The sequence below is a fragment of the Engystomops pustulosus genome, chromosome 5 (assembly GCF_040894005.1).
Source record: "Engystomops pustulosus chromosome 5, aEngPut4.maternal, whole genome shotgun sequence".
NCBI classification, from domain to species: domain Eukaryota; kingdom Metazoa; phylum Chordata; class Amphibia; order Anura; family Leptodactylidae; genus Engystomops; species Engystomops pustulosus.
The window spans coordinates 64,656,657-64,663,394 of NC_092415.1; the positions used below are offsets into that span (position 1 = coordinate 64,656,657).

Consider the following 6,738-nt stretch of genomic DNA (forward strand, 5'->3'; position numbering starts at 1 on the left):
GGGAGTTACACACCAGGGTTAATTGGCAACATGCCACAGGTGATGCAGAGGTTCTGAGGATTGGCCTTTGGTGTCAGGGGTGACCAGAGCATATAGGGGGGTTTCCTTAGAGAGGTCCAGGTCTCAGAGTCCAGCTCTGTCTCCAACGGGGTCTCTGGTGGCCAGCCACCTATGTGGGGTAGTAGATGGTGTATCCCCTGGCCTATGATTACCCCCACTGGGTATCTGACTCTTTCAGCCCGGTTATGCAGGGCTTACAGTTGGCTTCAGTTAGCAGTCCTCTGGATGTGGGCTTTAGGAAAGGGCTAGTCACCTTACCAGGCTTTCTGGGGAAGCCTCGAGGCGCTGGCCTTGTGGTCTCCTAGTGGTTGCTCGCTTTGTGTAGAGGGGAGTGGATGTCACTCTGGCCCAGGAGAGTAGCTCACCAGCAGGGAGCTGTACATCGAGGCCTTGGCTTCCTCCAGCTGCAACGTACCCAAATAGGCCTCCATGGGTTTAGCCTTTGCAGGTGATAGGATGAGCCCCATCTGGCTGGGACCTGGGCCGGGACCCGAGGCAGTCTGCTGGCTTTTTGAGATTCCAGAGGAGGCCCGATCTCGACTGGACAAGCAAGAATTCTGTGGTGGGGAGTACAGTAATCGAGGCCCCGGCTTCCTCGTGTGGTAGGCCGCAGTTGTCCGGAGCCCAGTAGGTGTCCAAAACCCCAGATGGTGGTCCTATCTGAATATATATATTTGAATATAGTTTAGGTACTTTTATTTGATTCTATGGTCCATTTCTATGAAGCCTCTTTTTTAATATTTGTAATTGATAAATGGTTAAAGAAGATTGAAACTTTTGATTTTGGGGGGGGGGGGGTGACACCAGGTCCAATCAACCACTTGTTTTTAACTCAACAAGCTACAGCATTGCACAGAATGAAAAATGACAATTTGCTTATTTTATTTGGAATGCAATGCACACTATTTATATACAGGCAGTCCCCGGGTTACGTACAAGATAGGGTCTGGAGGTTTGTTCTTAAGTTGAATTTGTGTGTAAGTCAAAACTGTATATTTTATAATTGTAGATCCAGACAAAAAATGTTTGGCCCCAGGGACAATTGGAGTTTAAACATTTTTTGCTGTAATGGGACCAAGGATTATCAATAAAGCTTCATTACAGACACATTAGAGCTGATTATTACAATCTGGGACTATAGTAAAGCATTCAGAGAGCTTCACCAGAGGTCAGACGGTTCTGTCTGTAACTATGGGTTGTCTGTAAGTCGGGTGTCTTTAAGTAGGGGTAAAGCATTCAGAGAGCTTCACCAGAGGTCAGAGGGGTCTGTCTGTAACTATGGGTTGTCTGTAAGTCGGGTGTCTTTAAGTAGGGGACCGCCTGTACGGTTAAAGTAAATGGAAATTTACTTTATTGAATCCCCCCCTTTCTAAAAAAGTACAATAAAGTGCAGTTAAAGAAAAAGTTAATCTGAAGTTTTAAAGACTGGAAGTGCTGGAACAGCTAAAGAAATACTGCAAAGTAAATAGATGGGGATTTTCATCCCATCCAAGTCAATAAAGCTATTCACAGCTGGTTGAGCAACTAAAATACTTCCTGCTGGTCCAGGCAATCAAAGAAATAAAGTGTAAAATTTACACAGCTCCAAAGCTGTCCTTCCTGACAGGGTATGATTTATGCTGCCTCAGAAATGAAATGTTACCCTGCGATGGTGCCATTGAAATTACACATCATGCAGAAATTATTAAAATTAAACCATAGAACTAGGATATAAGTGACTAGCACAAAGCTGTCCAGATATTTTTTTATAAATCTTTTATATGCATTTCTGCTTACAAACTATAAATACACATCTACATTTCCATATATTTTTTATCTTTCTTGTAAACTTTTTACTTTTAATTAACCTTTTTCTTTTACATTTTTTTTAAGTTTTGCTTATGGTTTCTGTAGAATTTAAAAATGGTAATAAAACAAGCAAAAACTGTACAAAAGTGTTTTCTGTATATCCAACTACATATAGTAGTATAAATAACTACTATTGTGTCATTCATCATGTTATTCATCAGATATATCAGATATCAATGGGATATTCAAAAGGGATTTCTGGGATTTTTTATTTTTTAAGTAAGCTACATTTAAAAAAGTACTTATACTTACCTTTGTCCTCAGACGACTTCCCCTCCCACATTGTCTCAAGGCAGAGCTGAAATAAGTATTAGAACTTTTGTTTTTTGTTACAGCAGATCTTGATGCTACTTAAAAAAAATTAATGTTCCTGGACAATGACCCTAATGGTTTTTAGTTTTTAAGCAAAGACCTTTCCAATAGATTTCACAACATAAAAAATAAAGAAATGTGTATTTTAATTCCCCGCACTGAAAATATGGCAGACAGATTTGAGATCTGCATGTCCACAGCTTTCTATATTCTGCAATTTAAATCCGGCATGCTGCTCACCTTTTAAGTAGCTACATAAATGTACTATTGATCCTGTCATGACCGCAACAAACAAAAGCAGCAAAGGGAATCTTAGGACATAAATTCTTCAAAAAAAGACTCTTTTAGCTGATTTTTATTACAAAATATATCTGAATTTTTTTCTTTTGGGGAATAAACAATAATATAACTGACAACAAACTGCAGTTTTACATGTTTTAATGGAACCATGCTTGGCATACAACAGCAATCTACTGCACCAAATATTCCAGACTCCACTACACAGAGATCTAGAAAACCATAAGGAATTGATACATAAAGCATACTGGAAAATTGTATAACTTTTCATTATTCAAATAATAACATTTATTTGCTGAAATGGGAATACCCTTTAAGTCATACAGTCACTGTTGAAAACATACCCACATGACTCCATCTCCAGAAGTTAAGATAGATGCCTTTTCTTAATGTGATTTTTTAACAAATGAACAAGCAGATATCTTGGTCAAATACATGTTTATGTTGTGTATAATGGGACCTGCAGCAATATGCTATTAACCTGATATATGACATCCTGCTGACAGGTTCCCTTTAATCTAACCATAACCGTAACAATTTTTTACATTACATTACGTTTACCAAAAAAAAAGTTGCTCTGTCCAGTGATTGTAATTCATTTCTTTTTACCTCCAAGCCACAGTCAGCTGTATTGGCTGCAGATCATAAAAAAATGCTTTAAACAATTAAATAGAAGTACTCCCTTAGAACTACTTCTGAAGCAACAGAATAAATAGCAACGCTCTACACGAAGCTGACACCAGATCCAGTAGAGTCGGGATGATGTCAGCTGGCCCTTAAACCCAAGTCATCTACCAGGACACATTGCTGGCACACACATATAGGCTGCTCACAACCATGATATATATGCAAAAGAACAGCCTTATGCAAAAGGCAAATCCCTGAAATATACCATCTTATAGCCAAGGTTATTTATTTTAACACAATTGCAAAGTTTGTTATGGAGCTTACTGTGAGTGATGTCAGAAAGATGCTGATGAAAACAGTTATATACACAAATGGATTTACTCAGTGCTTCCAAGTACATGTGACTTGTGCAAAGATACAATGACTGTCATTCACAATGCTAAAAATGCCAGGCACAGCACATTTCAGGAGAAATGGCTTCTCTCATAAATAAGTTCATGACCCTAGGAGCAATTTCATGGTCCATCTCCACAAATGTCTTGCATGATAATTACTGGTCTTTCCTGAAACATGGTGGTTCATAAAAGTGAGAAAATCAGCATAAAGTGCTGTCCTTGGTTGACAGCAGGGGCGTTGCTAGGGCGGTAAAAGATCCTGGGCACGGCCCCAATGCATGTGTATCGCACTCACATTTGCTCCATTAGGCATCACCACATCTTATGTTCCTTATCGTCCCTACATTTGGTTCCCTGACAGCGTTATCCTGCTGCTGCCCCTAACAATCTCCCCCAAATACCACAAAGCTGGGTTCACATGTTTGTCTTACATTTAAACAAAACCAGGTGCTCATTACCAATCACGTGTTTTTCACTGGAAAACATATGAGATCAAACTGAGGCGTGTCACATGTGAACGTGCCCCACACAGTTACCCCCAGTAATTTGCCCCACATAGTTACCCCCAGTAATGTCCCCACACAGCCCCCCCAGAAATATCCTCACACAGCCCCCCCAGGAATGTCTCCCACACAGCCCCCCCAGTAATGTCCTCATACAGCCCCCCAGTAATGTCCCCGCACAGCCCTTCCAGTAATGTTCACCAGAAAGCCCTCACAGGAATGTTCCCCACACATCTACCACCAGTAATGTCCTCACACATCCTCCCAGTAATGTCCTCACACATCCCCCCAGTAATGTCCCCCACACAGCCCCCAAGTTAGTAATGTGCCCACACAGCCCCCCAGTAAGAAATGTGTCCTCCCAGCCCACAGTAATGTCCCACACACAGACCCTCAGTAACACTCTAACTACCCAGGATATTTTGAGATTTGTTTTCTCGTCACACATTGTACTTCAAATTACTAGAAATTTACAAAATTACAAATCTGCAAATTACAGAAATTTGGCAAAAATTCAAAATTTTCTGCTTTTCGGGCAGATTCAAAATTCAAAATTTTCTACTTTTCAGGCAGATAGTCATGGCACCCAAACAACTTCATAACCAACATTTTCAAATTGTCTGCTTTATAACAACATCTCTTTTAAAGCATTTTCTATTTTTTCTAGGTTGTTAGGAGATTAAGAATCTTGGGTACAAATCAAGATTTACCCATATTTAGCGGCAGCTGCTCAGGTTTAAGTGACTTTGAGAGGTCTAAATAACAGTAAAATCCTATAAAATATGTTATTTTTGAAACTTTCCTTTTTATGTTGTATTTGATTTTATATGGGATGGGACATCAGGGAACTTTTATCCTTTTTTTGATATTTTTTTTGTACTTTTTTAAAAAAACTTTCATTTTGTCCCAGAGTGGGACATGAACAAGTGCTCATTTGATCACTTGTTCATTGTAATATGCTGCAATACTAATATATTGCAGTATATTACAAAGTCAGCCTATGCATTCTATATAGGCTGACAGGAGCACTGTTAGATCATGCATTCAGCACAATCTAGAAGGCTTCTACTAAAGGCAGCTCTAGGGTCCTAAACAGAGGGTCCCGATTGTCTCAGTTATACCCTATAGACACTGCAGTCACTATGACCGTGACATCTATAGGGCTAAAAAGCTGGGATCACGATCCCAACTGTTACTGAGAGAACCCGGCTAACATATGAAATAGCATGTAAACAGATTTTCTTCAGTGGTATTCATTCACACAGTATTATAATTCATTGCAAAATTGTTTTAACAATTACACTTATTGATAAGCAGCCATAGTGTATATAAGATATAGTCAAGGGGAGACCTAATTCATAAACCATTGTTGTGGAAATCTATACTAATGGGGTCTGCTGCCGCCTAGTGAACTATACTCTGATCTGACACTATACAAGATATCCCAGACACTTTAACGGATGGGTTGTTCTTTATCTTGTGGAAATAAAAATAATCACAGTAATACTTAAAAATATTATTAATGGTTAATATACCGCTACTGAAGGTCCATGAATGGAAATAAAAACAAATTATTCTGTTCTATAGACTAAACAATGTTAATGTCTTTAGATCATAGCTTTTTATCTTTATTTGAAGTAATAGCTTAGAACAAACAGTTAAGGTTAGGAATCGTTTATGTGTAAAATGACCACCTTCTGAATGTTAACATGCAATTACATGTAGCTTAACACAAGAAAATCACCCATATTTAGGAGAAGGTGCACTTGAAAACTGGGCCTTCACAGCCAACCATGATTTGCAATAATCAGCATTTGTGGTTCCAGGGCTCTCATCATAGCTCTCGGGGAAACACATTTACTTCACTTTCTGTAAAGGAAATCATCTGGAACCTGTTAAATGTGTGGAACTTTGCCTTGGATTTTAACCAAACCTACACAACGAAAATGAGTCCATGTGTGTCTCTAATTTCTTACAATAGCTTGTAACATAACGTTTTAGTCTTGTTTAAACTGTTCTATTATATTGTGTTTATTTTTATACTATTTAGCTGTAACATAATAAACATTACAACAAGGTGCAGGGTACCATACCATACATAAAAGGGGATAGATAAGAAGGTGCGATGACATTCCTAACTATCAAGAACTCATATGATGAACCTTCTGTCAAAAGCTGCTTGTTAAACAAAATAAAGTCACCTACTTACAATCTCCAAGGATTCACCTTGTGACAACACATCAGAGGTTTTAAAAGGCTTTTCATACCCTGAAGATCCCATATTAATGTTGTAACAAGTCAAGGAAGGCTGGTGAGCTCTTATCTTCTCCCCTGGTCTCTACTACACACGTACTGGCTCAGTGGTAACGTGAACAATAGCCACCTGTCTAATACACCATATTCTGGTACATATATGGAATCTAGGAATTTAATTTTAAATCTACCATCAAAATGGATTTAAGATCAAATCAAAAAATGGTCCTTCCTTCTAAAATCAACTTCTAAAATTATGCTAATGAGTCATAAGGGCTCTGGTGGCTAAATCCATTTTTACTGCACCTCTATGAGTATCTACCACAGTATTTAAGCAAAGATCAAACAAAAAAATTGTGGCTTCTTCTGTCTCAGATTCCATATATACAATATTGAAATATTCTCCCCTAGTAGTAATGCTTTCAAGAGAACATGCCTCAATG

General features: G+C 38.7%; 1 protein-coding gene across 8 annotated transcripts in view; it reads right to left on the bottom strand.

The window, feature by feature from the left end:
* The window catches only part of PIEZO2 (piezo type mechanosensitive ion channel component 2), a 241,310-nt gene that overhangs the window by 167,594 nt on the left and 66,978 nt on the right, over positions 1-6,738 (bottom strand). The gene's annotated exons all lie outside the window — the stretch shown is intronic.